Source organism: Marmota monax, unplaced genomic scaffold, assembly GCF_021218885.2.
Source record: "Marmota monax isolate L192 unplaced genomic scaffold, Marmota_monax_Labrador192_F-V1.1 WCK01_AAM20220418_F8-fsc00203, whole genome shotgun sequence".
NCBI classification, from domain to species: domain Eukaryota; kingdom Metazoa; phylum Chordata; class Mammalia; order Rodentia; family Sciuridae; genus Marmota; species Marmota monax.
This window is the reverse complement of record NW_026694787.1, coordinates 2,734,349-2,753,312: the sequence shown is the minus strand read 5'-3', so window position 1 is coordinate 2,753,312 and position 18,964 is coordinate 2,734,349. Positions and strand designations below refer to the sequence as shown.

Sequence of the window (18,964 nt, the reverse complement as noted above, 5' to 3'; positions counted from 1 at the left end):
GGTCCCGCATGTCCGAGGCGAGTGTTCTACCGCTGAGCCCCAGCCCTAACCCAAGAGAGCCTTTCTTCTTTCTGTTGGATCCTTTAAACTTTAGAAGGCTCCTCACAGAACCAGAGAGCCAGTGGCAAGCTGGGCATGGTGGCACACGCCTATAATCACAGCAACTTGGAAAGCTGAAGCAGGAAGATGGCAAGTTTGAGGCCAGCCTGCTGTCTCCGAATAAAAAATAGAAAGGGTTGGGGATGTAGCTCAGTGGCAAAGCACCACTGGGTACAGTCCCCAGTATCAAAAAAGAAAAAAAAAAAAAAAACCAGAAGCAAGCCAGTGGCAAGACAATGACAATCATATTCAACACAAAGACAACTGTTGTTCATTAACAACACCTTAATGAACATGTGTTGTTAATTAGTGATTTTTGTATTATTCAGGTTGCATTTCTATTTATCAACTATATTATAAATTAAATTGTATTATTATGTATTATTAAACATGCCAATGGCTGAATCGCACATACCTTCATAGCCAAAGAGAAGTAATAACAAGAAGCCTTCTATCTTGCGTGGCATTTTCCCTTGTCCTTGGCGGCAGCTCTACCTTCCTGAAGTGGGGAGCTTGCCCAGGAGGAGGAGATTAACTTGAGCACCAGCCTCATTAAGCATCTTATTCCATTTAGTTCTTAGGTTTTAGCTGAGTCCCATCAAGTTAACCCACATAGTTACCTGCCTCAACAAGGAAGTCTCAGAGACAATACTAAAGTCAACTGAGGTTGGTTTAACAAGGAAGATACTGGTTTTATTCTATCTTTAAATGTTAAGGGAAGGAATGGTGGGAAATAGAAACTAGAATCCTAAGACTCAGCTCTTCATCTGTTCTCTGTTATTGTCTTCTAGTGGGTGACCTTGAGCAATTTTCTGCCAAATAAGTCCTAACATTCTTGAATGGTATGAAAATGCCACTGAATCACCTCTCACAAAGCAACTTGGTGTCATGTTCATACTATTCACTCAGGAAAATACTAAATTTGGTGGGGGAGACAGTTACACACAAAGATGTTTAATGCTGTGTTACTTATAATAATAAAATTGAAAACAAATCAAAGTGTGCAAGGTTAGGGGACTGGTTAAGCAAATTAGGAAAGGTAGTAAAGCTGGGGAGGGTTAAGAACATGGATTTCCAAAGTACACTGGATGCAAATCCTAGTTCTACCATATGCTGTGAACTTAGAGCAAATTTCTCATCTGTATGATAATGATAATAATGCTTCATTCATACAGTTATTTTGGCTTAAATGGAATAATATCTGATGGTGTTCATTTGTAATCCTAACTATTCAGGAGGCTAAGGCAGGAGGATCACAAGTTTGAGGCCAGTTTCAGCAGCTTAGTGAGACCCTGTTTCAAAATAAAAAAAACTGGGGATATAAGAACTGGGGATAGAACTGGGGATATAACTCAGTGGTGGAGTGCCATGGGTTCAATTCCCAGTAAGGGTGGTAGTGGGGAGTGATGATATATACAAAGTACTTAGAATAGATCAGGTAGGGGGTGGTCTAGTGGTAGAGCTTTGCTTTAGCATGTGCAGGACCTTAGAATTGATCCCCAGTATAGCAAAACCAAAACAGAACACTTAGAACAGTGCCTGCCATACTTACCTATCATTGTTACATAGCCATTAAGAATTGGGTTGATAAGGAGCTCCAGGTGTGGCTCAATGGTAGAATGTGTGCTTAGCCCAGGGTTCATATTTCCCAGCACTCCTAAAAAATTGATGGAAGGAAAAATGAAGTAACCACTCCCTTGATGGGTGTAGAGCTTCAGTTTTGCAAAGTGAAAAGATGCTGATCTGTTTCACAACAACGTGAATAGGCTTAACATACCAATGTGAATAGTACATAAAAACTGTATACTTAATGGTTAAGATGGCATTTTAAAGGAGAATTGAGTTGATTGTTAATGACAGGGACAATTACAAAAAAGTAACGAATTTATGTACTGTATAAGCAGAACTATGTGGGAAAATGCTGAGAAAAACACAGTTTTCCCTTCCTCTTTTAGTTCTTTGCCATCACCATCCCACCTGTAGCCTACATCCTCAGTACCCAAGGCTCAGACACCTTTCTCTTATTCATTTTATCAAAGATGAGAAAAGCCAAAAACAAAACACAACACAACACAACAAAACACCTCTCCCCACCCCGTAAAGGAAACAGTAATGAAATATTAAAGAGGAGCACAAAAGCAACTAGGCAAATGTTTGGTCATTCAATAGGCACTTATTGGATGTCTATAGAACTGGCTTTTATTCTATACTATGTATGGATTCATTAAACAGATGAATGTGTATTCCATTAATCCCACTGCTGTCTTAAAAACAAAAGGACTATATTGTCCCCCTGCTTTGTATTTTAAAGTTGACCGAAATATTAAACCTTCAATCATAATCATAATCAACCTTTAATAATTCAACCGCAGTCAAATCGCTGCTTTACTGTTACATTTTAGTTGGAGGTTTTGTGTGGAGCCGGCCTGTCCTGGCTCCAGGGAAAGCGCCGCGCCGGGGAGTACCAGGAGAGGTCGGATAGGGTCCAGCAGAGACCTTGGCTCTGCGCCGCCTTCACCCTCTGCTATTTCGCGAGTCTGGCAACTGCAGCCGCGATCTTGAGGAATTGGAGAGGTTTTCATTTCGTTTCTGTGATGAAAGAATGTCAAAAAAATTTTAAACGAATAAAGGATAGATAAGGAGAAAAACACTTTTTTTTTTTTTAGTGGATGTTATTTTGTTTTTGTCTTTTTTTAGCCAGAATGCTCAATGGATATAAAAACCAAGAACAACTTCTTAGTTATGGTTCCACTGGGGCTCGAACCCAGGACCTTCTGCGTGTAAAGCAGACGTGATAACCACTACACTATGGAACCTCCACGCAGGCCCGGAGCGTTAGTTGACTATTCATAGTCACATTAAACCCAGCGCCTCCCCCACCCCCCCCGGAACCCCGCCCCTCCGCCGTGGTTCCGCCCCGCCCCCGAGGCACAAGATTAGCTTCTGGATCTTCGCCGGCAGCTTCGGAATTTGAGCTGCTTCAGCCGCTCAGCACCTCAGACTTTCGGCCGCCTGTAACCAGGGCTAAGCCGGGACTCGGTCCCTTCCTCGCCGAGAATGCTGGCCCCCTAATTACCGGTCCCCAAACTTTCCCTCAGCCGAAGCGTCGGCAAGGTGGTCCGACGGGCAGAAGTGCGCCCTGCTGGGGCACTGCTCCTTCTGACAGCTTCGCAGAACTCGTGAAGGACCGGTACTTTCCCATTTTCCCCCACAGGCAAACTGAGCCTGGGTGACCCGACTGACCTGCCCCGTCAGAAGTCAGAATGTTGCCGCTTCCGGCAGCTTTGGAGACACTGAGGCAGGAGCAGGGAGGACAGGAGCTAAAGAGTTGGCAGCGCGGGGTTCGGAGGTGGGGCGCCATTTTTATGATGGCGTCTATTGTGCCTGGGTTGAAAAAGGCCACTGGTTAGTTAGTGGGCTCCTTGCCCGAGGGTACGGGCCTGTTACTCTCCTCTAACCTTATCCCAGCATTCCTCCCTTTTCGAAGCCGCAGAGGGGATGAAAACCGAAGGCCTTGCCTTCAGTCCCTTTGGGTTAGGGTCAGGGGTGGTGCTGGTGTAGACAGGCCACCTGAAGCATGATTTCAGGTGCCCAGTGTAAGATGAAAAATGGCAGGTCCCGTTTTTATAAGTTAGGAAGATTTTCAAACCTTGACAGTAAAGCATTAAATCCAGCGTGGGGGCCTTGTGGGATTGCAGATGGCAGTTCCTGACCCTACAGCTGTGTTTCTAGAACTATGGTCCCAGTAAGATGCTGCGATCCGTCGCCTCAAAGGACTCCCACATGGTTTCCCACATGGTCTCACTTCTTGCTTTTCATTGTTAGTGTCATTTTGCCTTCTCCAGGGCTTCTGGGTGGATCTTCACCGCCATCATAGGATTGCTCACCACCTGCAATCTTGAAAACCCACTAAAAAACACGGTGGTTGCGGGGAGGAGCGCATCTTAAGCACCCTGGTGGATTTGAGCTGTAGGTGGCAGGTGTTCTTTTCCCTGGCGTCTTCCTCCGAGGCTGGCAGGATGATGAAGAAATGATACTGATGATAGGAAAGCAATTCCCTTCAACCAACTCCTGTTTTCCTGAGAAAGCCCGTGGAAGATACAGGTGGGTGGAATGAACACTACGTGGGGGTCATGATCTGGATTTTAGTTTTGTTGTAGCTACTCACCAGCTGTATACTCTTGAGCTAGCCAATTCACCTTCCAAGTCTCAATCTTTTCCTCTGTGAAATACTACCACTTTCCCCTCTGGCTCTAAATATTATCCCCATTTACCATGTAGAAGAATGGAGGCAGTTATTTGCCCAATGAATTTTTCCCCCCATAGAACTAATTAGAGGCAAGCTTGCAGCTAGTGCCTGTTTTATCTAGTACCCAGTTTTCCTGTGTCCTCAGTTTCCTGTAATATTCTTTACAGGGTCTCCTTACAGTCTTCCTTTTTGTTGATATATTTCAGGAGACCTCTTGAGTACTTGTTGCCTAGAGTGTGAGCCTTGAGATGACCATGAGTGGCCAGCCACTAACTGGAGAATGAATTCATAAAAGCTCCATGTTTCCTGCTAGTTATTGAGCTGTAATGACTGCTGGGGAACTCCGTAAATATGTCCTATTTCCAAGCCCCTATCAGTCCAAAACAAGGTTGCCAAGAATTGGCCCTAAAATTGTACCCACTAGTTGTGTGGTTTGTATCTCCAGGGAATGCTTTGCTCTCCCTTCAGCTTTCTGTTTGCCAAATGCAAGCTTTGGCCAAATTCCCATACTTAAAATCCATGTAGAAAAGAAGCTGCCCCTCTAATGCATTCAACACAGGTTTCTGCCTTTAGTAAAAAACAAAACAACAACAACAAACCCTTTTGTTTCTTTTCTCCATTATGGCCAGAAGGGAGACTTTAGTTCCATTCTTCATGCCCCTCTGAAGTGTAGTCACAATGTCTATTATTAGGAAAGTACAATATGGCTTACAAAGCACTTTCACATACATTCCTGGCCAGGAGCCCTATGAGGTAACCATGGTAAGTATTACTATCACCATTTTTCATTGAAGAAGTTATGTTGAGTTGGAATGCCTTGCCTGTTACCTTTCAGCTGGTGAGTAGCAGGCCTTGGTTTATATTAAGCCTAGTGATACCTGATTGTGCAAGGCCCAAGCCTATAAAGACTACATGTTTATTGCCTTAAGAGTGGCATTGGTTTTTTGTCTTATTTTGTATGCATGCTAGCAAGGCAGTGGATACCGTTTGTTTTTTTGTTTTGTAATTTTTAAACAAAATCCTCAAAAGTAGGAACCATAAGTCTGTTAGAAACAACTATTGATGACTTTTACCTTGAAACCGTTGAGAGGGATAATGCTTCAGATGGCCAGCTTTGCCTTGCACTTCTGTCTGTTTAGTCAGATTTGTGAGGCCTGACACACCCAGATATACCCTCGTGCATTTGAACAAGTATAAGAAAAATACATGAGCAAACTAATACATGAAGACCAGAAGCCACTTCAGACTTTGAGTTCACTGATTTCTCAGGTGTTTAGTGTTGTTTCACCAGTGTTTGGCTTCACTGATAGAGGTAACTTGACCAAAGAAACTGCGGTCCCAAACATGGAGTTTAGTTAAGAAGCCTAGTTTACCTGATATCATTTAGAAACTGTTGTATTGCAGCTCAATATATTCAAAATACCTTGAAACTATCCTATTGTGATAGACATTTTGGGGGTGTGTGTGTGTGTTTTGCAGTACCGGGGATGGAAACTGGGGCCTACTGCATGCTAGACAAGCACTCTACCACTGAGCTACATCCCCAGTCTAATATTTGTTTGTTTTTGCCACCTACCTTTTCACAGTCTCCTTCAACCTCCTGTACCTCCTCTCCCAACCTGGGTTACAGCTTATTACCATGCTTTCTATTTCAGTGGATAAAGTAAAAATGGAAGCAATCAGAAGAGAATGTCCACAGAAACCCACCTGTCTGTGGCTTCATACTTCTCTTCTTCATTTATCTCTCCCTCTGTCTTCTTACTCTGCTCAAATTCTGTGGTCATTTTTATCACACACTTGTTTGCCCCCTCATTGCTTCCTTATACTTGCTGGCAAAACCACAATCTGTTAAATGAAACTCTCTTTTCTGTGCTTCTGGATATGGCTCAAGAAAAATCCACATCCAGGCCGACTGGTTTCACATCAAATTCACCACTACTTGCTTTAGGTGAGCTCTGCAGCCCAGTTTCATGACCACTTCTTGTGGCCATTTATTTTATTTATTTGTTTATTTTTTTAAAGAGAGAATTTTTAATATTTATTTATTTATTTTTAGTTTTCAGCGATACAACATCTTTGTTTGTATGTGGTGCTGAGGATCGAACCCGGGCCGCACGCACGCCAGGCGAGCGCGCTACCGCTTGAGCCACATCCCCAGCCCCAATGGCCATTTATTTTTTACCTCCTACAGTATAGTTTCATATCTTTCTTACTCAACCTCCTGTACCTCCTCTCCCAATATGGGTTATAGCTTATTACCATGCTTTCTATTTCAGTGGATAAAATAAAAATGGAAGCAATCAGAAGAGAACGTCCACAGAAACCCACCTGTCAGTATCTGTGGCTTCATACTTCTCTTATTCCTTTAGTTCAGGGTGTCTCTATCACAGCTCTGTGGGTTGTGACTGGGTAACCCCCTTGTGTGGGCTGTCCTGTGTATGTTTTGCAGCATCCTTGGCCTCCAGTCAGTAATACCTGTGGCACCCATATATGAATACCCAGTTGTGACAACCCAAAATGTCTGCTGGAGGGAGCAAAATCTTGTGGGGGCTATTTGGCAATGTCTGGAGATATTTTTGTTTATTGTGACTTGGAGGGGGTGCTATTGGCTTCTAGTGGATAAAAACAAAGGATGCTACTTTATATCCTGCAATGCACAGAAGAGTTCCCCACAACAAAGAATTACCTGGCCTCAAATGTCAGCAGCACCCAGTTGAGAAACCCTGTTCTAATTGGATTATTTGCATTTCTAATGCCTGCTCTGGCCCACCTGCTCTTGCGTACTCTAGGAACTCACTACAACAATTTCCTACTCTTCTATATAAATCCCCCCACCCCATATTGGATCACTCCCATTGGCACACAGATCTAATCTCTCTTTTTTTTTTTTTAATTAGTTATTGATGGACCTTTATTTATTTATTTATACATGGTGCTGAGGATCAAACCCAGTGCTTCACACATGCTAGGCAAGTGCTCTACCACTGAGCCACAACCCCAACCAACACGTAATCTCTTAATCCCATTTCTCCTCTAGCTATTTCCATTTCTCTGCTCTCTTTTATAGGAAAAATCTGCTGCTTGTTTTTGGTGCTCTTTTCAGTTCTGTTCCCTGCACTGGCACTTGCTTGTACCATTCCTCTAGTCCATATCACCAGGGACTTCCAAATTGCTACACAGAATAGTCCTCTTTCATCATCTTATTTGATCTACTAGTAAAATTTCTTTTCTTTTTTTTGTGTGTGATACTGGATATTGAGCCCAGGGGTACTCCACGACTGAGCTATATCCCCAGCCTGTTTTATTTTTTATTTTGAGACAGGGTCTAGCTAAGTTGCTGAGGCTGGCCTCCAATTTGTGATCCTCCTGCTTCAATCTTCTGAATAGCTGGGATTATAGGTATGCACCACCATCCCAGACTATTAGCAGCATTTCAGTCAATCACCCTTGTTTTTGAAACACTTTTATCTCTTTGTCCTTTGAACATAGCTATTTTCCTTAAACTTCATTCTTAACCCCCAATGACCTCATTCAATCTAATGGCTTTAAATACCATCTATTTATACCAAATGTATATCTCTAGTCCAGACTTTTCTCAAACTGCATATTCAATATCTCCATTTAGATGTCTAATAGGAATCTTAAACCCATTATGTCTGCATCTAAACTCCTATCTCTACTCTCTAAACCTGCTCCTCTTTCAGACTGCCTTATCTCAGATAATGGTAACTTCACCTTTCCAGTTATTTACACCTAAACATTAGAGTCATACTAGATTCTTCTCTTTTTCTCATAACCCAGATGTAATCTCACTAGCAAATCATATTGGCTCCATCTTCCAAATCCATCTAGAATGTAATGGCTTTCTACAGTCTCCCTTGCTATCATCTAATCAAAGCCACTATCACATTTTTCCTGGATCATTGCCAGTAGTCCCATATCCTGGCTGCCCAGCCTCTGTGCTTTTCTTCCTACAGACAATTCACATAATAGCCAGAGAGTCCTTTTAAAATCTGAGTAAAATCTTGTCAATCCTTTGTGCAAAAACCCTTCACTGGCTCTCTACCTTAACTAGAATAAAAGCCAAGCCTTACAGTGGCCTTCAGGGCCCTACCTGACCTGAACTCCTCACCCATTATCATTCTGATTATATATCCTATTACTCTGCCTTTTCTTTTATTCCATTCCAGCCACCCTTGCCTGCTTGTTCTTAAAATAAACTAGGCCTCTCCTGCTTCTGGGCCTTTATACCTACTGCTTACCGACCCTTGAATATTCTTCCCTTAGATCACCCCATTGTTTGTCTTCTCACCTCATTCAAGTATTTACCCAAATAATTTCTCAGTGGGTCCTTTCCTGATTCCATTTTAATTATTATTTTTTTTTAGTTGTAGATGGACACAGTACATTTATGTATTTATTTCTGTGTGGTGCTGAAGATCGAACCTAATGCCTCACACATGCAAGTCGAGCACTCTACCACTGAGCCACAACCCTAGCCCTGCTGATTTCCTTTAAAATTGCTATTATTCCTTTCCATTCACCCTAGAAACTCGGTATCTCCCTTTCCTGCTTATTTTTCTTTGTAGCACATAGCACCAACTAAATTTTTAGATGTTTACTTATTTTGTTGATTGTCTTTCTCCATCCTCAACTAGAATGAAAGCTCTATGAGGGCATGGGTTTGGTTTTGTTTGCTGCTATACTCCATAGAGCCTAAATAGTTATTACTAGCATATACTAAATTCTTAATAAATACATCTAGAATAAATTTGTCAGTATTGGGGGGTGACTCAAGCCAGGTCAGTCAGTTCCAGTTATAGCGAATCCTTGAGCTTTTGCATGAATTCCTGAGAAGAGGCATTTTCTTGTTCAACCTGGACTTGAATGTGAGATGATCCACAGGCTGAACGTTCTGCTGTCCTCTTACTATTGCATTGTATTAGGCAGTGCTCTTAATTGTATACAACAGAACCCCTTTTGTTCAAAGTAGTTTTTGGTTGTTGTTTTTGTGTGTGTGTGCTGGGGATTGAATCCAGGGCCTCATGCATAGTAAGCATGTCCTAACCCCACCCATGTAGGATTCTTATAGCATTGCCCCACTGATAAGCTTGATCAAGTGAATTGCTTTGACCAATTGAATGTGAACAAAAAATGATGTGCGTCACTTACCAGCAAAAGTATAAGGGCCAGTATGCTTTGCTACTTCTCTTTTTCCATTCCCTGTGAGGCCAGCAGTGCCCCAGAGACAGGTTGACCTGAGTCTGAGTGGGAAGACTGTGTTATACAATTATAGCCCACTTGCACTGGCCATGAAATATAAGTGAAAAGTAAACCACTAAGATTTTGGATTGTTTAGCATAATATCATCTAGGCTGCTTCAACATTCCTACTAGTTTAAGAAGAAAATGAGTTTATTGAAGGATATTAGGTAGTTCTCAGGATCTCTGAGAAGGCCTTGGTGATTCTAAAGCTAGAAACAATATCCACATCTCACTAAAGGACTACACTAAGGCAGCTGCCCACTATTGTCTCCTCTGAGTATAGATTTAGCAACTCCAATCAGTGATGGAGTGCAGAATCTTTACCACTGCTGTCTCTGAAAACTGGAACACCTCTGCCATTAACCTTGTCAGAATATGACTTTTGTAACCCCTCTTCTTCATGTTGCCCTCTTCTGGATTGAAAACTCAGGCAGTTCTTGGTTTAAGTGCCTGTGTTCTTGCTGTAGGAGAGGCTGGAAAAGCAGTTTTTTTTTTTGTTGTTGTTGTTGTTTCTACTTTGAGGAGGTAAGGAGTCAAATGAGAAGAATTACCAAAACAGGGAAGAGGATTTGAAATTAGTGGATGACCATAAAGCATGAAAAATATCCACTACCTCTGAGGCCTGAGAATGGAGCCAACACCAAGAGATTTGAGTTGAGAAATAGAGCAATGGAGTGCTATTGTTTAAGTCCTTAACCAAGTCATTCTGTGAATATACCTACTGACCCTTCAGCTATTTGAGGAATATATTCCCAGTTCTGCTTAGGCCAGCTGGAATGGGTTAACTGACACTTGTAACAGAGAGAGTCCTAATGAGGGCTGGGGTTGTGGCGCCTGCCTAGCATGTGTGAGGCACTGGGTTTGATTCTCAACACCACATCCAAATAAATAAAATAATATCATCTAGGTCCATCAACAACTAAAAAATATTAAAAAAAAAGAAAGTCCTAATGATATGTATCTAAAATGTATGAGCATCAGCACAGTGATTAACAGTGGTGTCCTGGCTTAGACAAATGAAACTTTTGGTTCTCAGTTCGTAATAAATGGGCATACAGCCAATGGTCATGAGAATAGCCACTTTTGGTAGGATAAAGTTTTGGGTTCCCAGCAGTTCTCAAATATGGCAAGACATTTGCTCATATGTGGCACAGTAATAGATACTGCTAGTTGCACATCCAATATACATTCTTCTATTCCTCAATAATAAAAAGAAGCATCAGCACTTGTGTAGTGCTTGCTATGTATTAGGGTCTACTCATAAGAACACTATGACAAGGGTACTATGATGTTTAGTTTACAGGTGAGAAAAATTCCACACAGAATAATTAGATAACTTGACTGAGTCATACAGCTGGATAAGAGGTTTTTTTTTTTTTTTTTGGATGGTGATACTGAGGATGAAACCCAGGGGCATTCTACCGCTGAGCTACACCCCCAACCCCTTTTATTTTTTATTTTGAGACAGACTCTCACTAAGTTGCCCAGGCTGGCCTTGAATTTGTAATCCTCCTGCCTCAGCCTATTGAGTAGCTGGGATTACAGGCATATGCCACTGTGTATATCAGAGCAGGGTTTTATACCCAGGCCATCTGGCACCGTAGGCTGTGTTTAACCTCTGCACTACACTGCCATCAAAATGTTTGATTTTGCAATGTGTCCTACTAAAACAGCTTGATTTCCCAGGTCCCTTAAGTGCTAGGAGAGACGGTGTGACATGATTCTGTTCAATAGGAGGTATGTAAATAGGTGGGCTTCCAAAACTATTTCTTTAAAAGGAAGTTCCTTTAAGTGGTATGTTCCATTTTGACTATAAATCTTCACTTTCTGTCTACCAATGCGCATGTGATGCTAGAGGTAGATCAGCTGTTTTGTGACCATGAGTTGATAGTTATGAAGAAAGCTGCAAAGAATCTGGATTTCCTACTATCAGATTCTTTGTTGCATGTGAAAAACACACCCCACCCTGCTTTTTTTTTTTTTTTTTTTTTGGTGATGCTGGGGATCAAACCCAGGGCCTTGAGCATGCTGGGCAAGCACTCTGCCACCGAGCCTCATCCCCAGCCTTTTTCATTTTCACTTTGAGACAAAGTCTCACGAAGTTGCCCAGGCTGATCTCCAATTTGCTATCCTCATACCCCATTCTCTGGAATGTGATTACAGGCATGTACCACTATGCCCAGTTAAAATTCCTAATTTTTAAAACTACAGATTAGTGGGAGTTTCAGTTATATGAGGGAAAATACAAACCCTATTGATTTTAACTTCTCCATATTTTTCATCTGTATCTGTCTCTTACATCATTTTGACAATGTTTTTAATCTGCCCACCAGCTGTTGAAGGATTGCTCTGTGTCCCAGTCCATGCCTACAATGTCTAGAATCATAGTGTTGGGCAGTGTGGGAGTTTTTTAAAAAGGATATGACATGGTCTCATTTCAAGTTTAAAGAACATAGTTAAGGAATAAATTGTTCTAAGATCTTGTTCTAAGATCTTAATGGAAGATAATGACTTGATGTGGTTTTCCTAATGTAGGATGTATTGGATTTTAATTAGGACCATGTTTCCTTTCCCTTAAAGAAATTTGAAAGAGAAGAAGGCAGATGGGAGTGGGGGCTAATAATGAAGGCCTCTGTGTGATGTTTTTCTCAAGACCAGCTATCAAAATCACCCATAATCACATTCAGTGAGATTGGATTTTTTTTAGAGATAGCCACTCCAGAAAGAAACTGATCAGCTCGAAATACTTTGTCTTTCTCCCTTTCTCTTTTACTTGTCTTGAGATGCCTCTAGTTTCTAAGGTCGCTCACCCAGGACTATGTAAATGAGCACAGAACAATTGGTTACTCCCCATTTCTATAGCACCCCACTTAAAAGGCAACATCTGATGGCAGCCAATGAAATGAGCTATTCCTTCTCCTTCCACAACACTTACTGTCTTATTTAGATTTCTGTGTGGATTCCAACTGTGCACAATGTCAGATCTGCCTCTAAGCTGTTCTCTGTAGAACTGATGGAAAGCTTTCAAGAGTGGTGCAGGTGTCAGGCCAAAATTATATGTGTATTTTTAAGTATTTGGGATCTTTTTGATACAATTAGGGTGCAGTCTGAAGGCTATGTACAATAATAAAACCAAAACCAATCAGTAGGTTGTTTAACTCAGTTATAGGCTGTCTGCAGAATAGCAGTTTTTCTTTGCTAAATCCTGTTAAAATGCAGTGGGTTCTATTTTGTGCAGAATGAGCAGGCTGCCATGACAACTGTCTGTGAATATTATTTCAATATTAGTCAGGTTTCCAGCATCAGCCTCTGGGTCCAGTAGTCATTCTAAAACCCAGATGCACATCTACTCTTAATGGAGTTCTTCAGGACATGTTTACAAAACAAAAACAAAACACTTTGAACTAGCTGATTTTTTTCTTTTGGAAGAGAAATTTGAATGAATTTACACAATTACAAGTTGGTTGTGGTTTTTATTGCTTCTTATTGTTTCTTCCCCCCCCCCCCCTTTGGTACTAGGGATTGAATTCAGGGGTGCCTTACCACTGAACTACATCCCCAGCCCTTTTTATTTTTTATTTTGAGACAATGTCTTGCTAAGGTGCGATCTTCTTGCATCAGGCTCCTGAGTTAGTGGGACTGTAGGCATGCATCACTGCTATTGCTGTTTTTTTCTTTTGGAAAGATGATTTGGGTATAAATTTATATTGTGTTTGTAGATTTTATTAAACAGATGCACTAGACCAGAGTTTGGAAAGTTCCCCTCTAGGTGGTCCATTTGTTAAAATTATGTATTTTTTTCATTTAACACTATCAGAAAGAATCTTATAATTGCAAGTGACAGAAGATCCCACTTAAATAGAGTTAACAAAATTAGTTTCAAAGAAATCTGGTTTGAAAATTCCCAAGGTAAGATTTGATTCAGAGATTTATGATAGAAAGCTCCAGCTCCATATCCCTGACCTTTTTGTTTGCCCTTCTCTATGTATCAAGTTCACCTTCTAGATAGGCTCTCCTCATAGGGGCAACATTGCTCACAGCACCATACTCTTGGGAGAAAGGTGAGTCTCTGTACCAGTGCTCTCTCCAGGAGCCCTGAGATTCATTCACATTGTCTGTCTTGAGCTAAATGCCCCTCAAGTGCTCTTTTGCTAACAGAAGAGGATGTACCTACTCCTGAACAGTCACTGTTGCTTGGGAAGTGTGCTATGCTAATTGGCTTAAGCCAGGGCCCACACTTAAGAGTGTGTGGGGGAGTGGTCAGTCCCATGCAAAACATATGCCTGAAAATTTAGAGATGGTTAATTACAAAAAGGAAAATTGAGGTTCTATTATAAGGAGGTTAAGGGAATATTTGTTGGCCACCTGGTTAGCAAGAAGAATGTTGGCCAAATAATAACAATAACAGCAACAACTGCTAGTAACATGTATTGACTACTATGAGCCAGGCACAATTCAAACCACCTTACAAGTATATTGGTTAGAGAATGTGTTTGGTTGCATATAATAAAATAAACGAAATAGCAGGTGCTTAACATGGAAGATTTTTTTTTCTTTTATCCCACATAATAAAAAGCCAGGAAATAAGCAGCTTCACCTTGCTATCCATGTCTCGGGCTTATCCTTCCATCTTCCTGTTATCATTCTCAGTGTGAGGCTTTTTTCCTAATGCTCACAAGATGGCTGCCCCTCCTCCCAGCATTGTGTTCTGTTTCCAGGCAGAATGGGGGAAGGGCAAAGAGGAAAAGGCTCCTGTCAGCTGAGACTTTTTCCTTTTTATCAGGAAATGTGTTTTCTGGAAGCCTTAGCAGTAGATTTCTGGTTATAGCTCAATGGCCAGAACTATGCTACATGATCACCCTTAACTGCAAGGGAGCCTAGCCTGGTTCCCTTTCATAATCTTCCTATTATTAATGTGCACAGAGGACTTAATTTTTAATTTTAAAAAATGACAGTATTTTGCTCTAGGCACTATATAAACTTTATGACCTTCTCAGGAAAAATAATCTAGAAAAATATTTGATCTCTAACCAACTTGTTTCCATAGTGTTCTTTTTAAGTAGCCACACCAGAAGGAATGTGGCATTTCAATAGGAGTTGTATTTGGTAGTAACAGATTTGAAAGGGAGGTGATTTTTATCTCACATAACATAAAATCTAGAGCTTTATCAGAAAATGAAAATGTTAATTACAAATAGCTGTCATTACCTTGTTAAAGAGTCATAAGGCATATAAAAATTTATTTTAATGAGTTACATCAGATTGATTTATGTTACTTTTCTTTTTGTAAATTGGTCTTTTCACTAGGTAAGAATAACAGTTCACCTCACTGGGTAAATTAGTGACATTTTGTTTTATTATAAATACCTCAGTTGGCTTATAATAGTTATTTTTCTCATTCTTTCCAAATATTTGAAAGCTTTAGCTTATGGCCTTGCTTTATTTGTATATCACAACATTGTTTTGGTGATATTACTGAGTGTAGACCATAAAAATCACAAGGACATTGTAGAATATAGTTTGACTTCAAAATTCATAAAACAAGCCTGGGGATGTAGCTCAGTGACAGAGTACTCCTAGGTTCAATCTCTGGCACTGCCCCCCCCCCCCAAAAAAAAAAAAAAGTCATGAAAGAATGAATTGAAAAAGATTAAGCAAAATGAAAACCTGTATTAGGTTGTAGAGAAGTGCCAAAGTATGTTTCACATCACCTGGGACAGCTAAATACAAAGTCCCAGGCCCAACCCCAGACCTACTGAATCAGAACCTATAAGAATTGGGCCCAGGGTTCTGTGATTTATAAGCACACTAAAGTGTAAAAATTATTTTTTAAGACAGTTTCATGTAAATGAATTGTAAAATTACTTTTTAAGACAGTTTCATGTAAACGAATTGTAAAAGACTCAGATTATGTACTTTTTTTGGTTTATTTTATTGAGGTTTGAACCTAGGGGTGCTCCAGTGAGCTACATCCCCAGCCCTTTTTAATTTTGAGACAAGTTCTCACTAAGTTGCTTAGGACCTCGCTAAATTGCTGAGGCTGGCCTCCAACGTGTGATCCTTCTGCCTCAGCCTACCAAGTCCCTGGGATTAAAGGCATACACCACCATACCTAGCTAAGATTGTGCACTTTTTCTAAGTAAAAATAGGAGTTGTGTTTGGTAGTAACAGATTTGTTGTGTTTGGTAGTAACATTATTTTTACTAGTAAAAATAAGAACTTCAACTTCAGTAAACTAAGACCTTATTAAACCTAGATTCTCCTCTGAAAGACCTCAAATCATAGACTCCATTTATCTACTCCAGGTCAGAAGCCTAAGCTTAAGTGTGTACTTGACTCCATCCTTCTATCAACACCTTCACCTAATTAATCCTGTTCATCCTCCAGATGTCAGGTTCAAAGAAGACTTCCTTAGAGAACTCTTTGCTTGATTTTCTGACTTACTCCCACAATACACATACTTGTTCTTTATTATTTCACATTTATTTTTTATGATTATTTTACATGTGTGTATGTGTGTGTGTATATATGTATTTATGTATGTATGAATTTATTTTCCCTACCAGGCTGTAAATTTCAAGCGGGAAGGGACTTGTCAGTTTTATTAATTGAAATATTCCCAGGGTATAGAGCAGTACCCAATATATAATAGATGCTCAAGATATTTGTTGAATGAATATATGGATGAAACCAAGACAAGAATAAGTGCTCTAGAAGAAAATGCTTTAAAAACTTTCCCAAAGACTTCACCATAAGCTTACTATCTCATTTAAGACAATGGTAAAAAGGGTTTTTAAAAAAATATTTAATTTTTTAGGTTTAGGTGGACACAATATCTTTTTTAAAAATTTTTATTTGGGGCTGGGGATGTGGCTCAAGCGGTAGTGTGCTCGCCTGGCCTGCATGCGGCCCGGGTTCGATCCTCAGCACCACATACAAACAAAGATGTTGTGTCCGCCCATAACTAAAAAAAAAATAAATAAATACTAAAGTTCTCTCTCTCTCTCTCTCTCTCTCTCTCTCTCTCCTCTCTCTCTCTTAAAAAAAAAAAAAATTTATTTGGTGCTGAGAATCAAACCCAGGGCCTCACGCATGCCAGGCTAGTACACTAGCACTTGAGCTACATCCCCAGCCCCAAAAGAGGGTTTTGAAAAGAAAGCCATGAATCTTTCTTAGGCCTTGTTTTAGCTAATAGTCTTGACATTCTTCTAAGAAACAAATTATTTTTTATTTTCTATGTTCATGAACACACAAATAGTTAACGGGGAGGTGGTTGTGGCCAAAAGAAAACTTGAAGCACCTAGAATCTACCTTTTTAAAAAGCAAAAAGTGGTTATCTCATTGGGGTTGTGTTGCCCACCTTCATTTAGCAGGTACTAGCATATTTGCATCTTACATTGTTGTTACCAAGACAACCTATTGAAGAATCATTCTAGAATCTACTTCTGAAACATTCCAGATGAAGCTAAGGGAACCTCTTTAAGTAAGACCTATAAGGGTGATGATGGGTTGTGTCCTGAGCCTGCAGGTCAGGCTGAAAGATTCAGCAACCAGAAAAATGAAGATCTAGGAAGATGATCTGTTTTCCTGAGCCTGTGTGGAACTGATAAAACCTAGAGGGAAGGGTAAGAGCACTTAATGGACTAGATGCAGTGAGTGAGCTCATGGGACTATAAGGTTGAAAGTTAACTTGCTTCCTATTTGATTTGTTTGGCCCAACTTTTGTGGACTTTGTTTAATGTATGACATTTATTATTATTATTATTATTATTATTATTATTATTATATGCAGGATAGAGTCAGGCCACCTTGACGTAATGAAGAGTACTGGCTGCCAGTCACAAGACTGATTTTGGGGAGCCCACCTAACTACTCTAGGCCTGGTTTTCCTCTCCTATAAATTGGAGATTTCTGAGGGCCTTTCTGAATAAGTGTGCAGGACCAGAGTATCTTTCCACATCATGGGTTCACCTGTTACAGGGATCTGGGTCAAGAACCTCATGATCTTATAATGTGACTTCTTCATTGTGTTGCCTAGATCCATTTTGCCCAATGCCCAGTACTTTGACACGAGAGGTCCTTGCATCAACATATATTCTTAGTTTTACTTTTGTCTTGAAATGGTAGGCTATAGCTCATGCAGAAGGAAAATAGGAAGAAATAAGGAATTACCATCACTCTGGCATTGACTCATATGCTAGATGTCAAACTGAGATACATATAAAATCCAAGTGCTTATAAGATAAAGGAACAGATTGTGGCTATACTTAAAAATATCATAGCTCTCTAAATAAGGAGGAGTTCTGATAAACCTATTTGGAGTTCATGCAAAATACCCATAGACTTTGAAAATCTGAATTGTACATTACCAAAATAAATTACTTTTGTGTGGAGTTATATGTAAAGGCAGATGTGGATTACATGGTAATGAGAGTCACTCTTGATTTAAAGATCCCTGTTTTCCTCAGCCTCTTACTTTCCAAATTGCTTCTTTGTTGGCCTCCTTGTTTGCGTCTTCCTCTTCTCATTATCTTTAATGTCTCAGTTCTCCAGTGTTCTGCTTTTGCTCCTATGGCACTTCTTACCCTCTGAGCTCTCCCTGGCTGTTTTATCTTCTCTAATCACTTCAGCTATTATTGGTAACTTGATGGCTTTCTTAATCTGACTCTCCAGACCTGATTTATTTCCTGGGCTCTAAACCCAGGCTTCTACTGCCTATGAGACATTTCAATAGTGAGATTTCACAGTCACTCAAATTTAGCATACCCCTAACTGTTATTTTCTCCACCATAAACATGATTGTCTCTCTTTGTGTGGTACTCTTGTATCCTTTAATACCCTACTGCATTCAATGGCATTACCTCCTAAACTGTTAATTACAAGAAGGCAGGGACCATGTCTGTCTGGTACACCACTGTACCCCCAGCACCTAGCAGAGTGTTTGGCACATGGTACATACCCAGTAAGTATTGTTGAATAAACAATCCATCTGTTTTTTTGAACTGGAAACCTTGGAATCCTCCTTAATGACTGTATCTCCCTCACTCCCCATGCCCAGTCTGAGACTTGTAGGAGTTGTTACATTAAATTATTTCCCTCTTCTCCATTCTGACTGCTCTGATTTTTAATTCAACCCTTACCATCTATCACCTAGATTATTGTGGGAAACTCCCATTAGTATTCTGTTGCCAGCTTTTTCTCAATTTATCACCAGACAGCCCCACAGAGAACTTACTACAGCTTGAATCTCATCTGATTACCTTCAGGCTTCCTTTCACTTAAACAGAGTTTGCAATCTGGTGGCTTCATACTGAATCCATGCAATGTTTTGAGAAAATGAGAGTTACTATAT

The 18,964-nt window shown here is 40.4% G+C and overlaps 1 protein-coding gene and 1 non-coding gene across 2 annotated transcripts in view; one reads left to right on the top strand and one right to left on the bottom strand.

Annotated features, from left to right (window-relative positions):
• Positions 1-2,842: 2,842 nt before the first annotated feature.
• On the bottom strand, positions 2,843-2,915 carry Trnav-uac (transfer RNA valine (anticodon UAC)). The gene has a single exon. It is a non-coding gene; the product is annotated as a tRNA-Val (tRNA).
• Positions 2,916-3,029: 114 nt separating this feature from the next.
• The window catches only part of Ppef1 (protein phosphatase with EF-hand domain 1), a 136,702-nt gene continuing 120,767 nt past the window's right edge, over positions 3,030-18,964 (top strand). The window contains exons 1-2 of the mRNA XM_046425837.2: positions 3,030-3,289; positions 3,945-4,203. The gene's annotated coding sequence lies outside the window, so the exon portion shown is untranslated. The remainder of the gene's footprint in view (positions 3,290-3,944; positions 4,204-18,964) is intronic.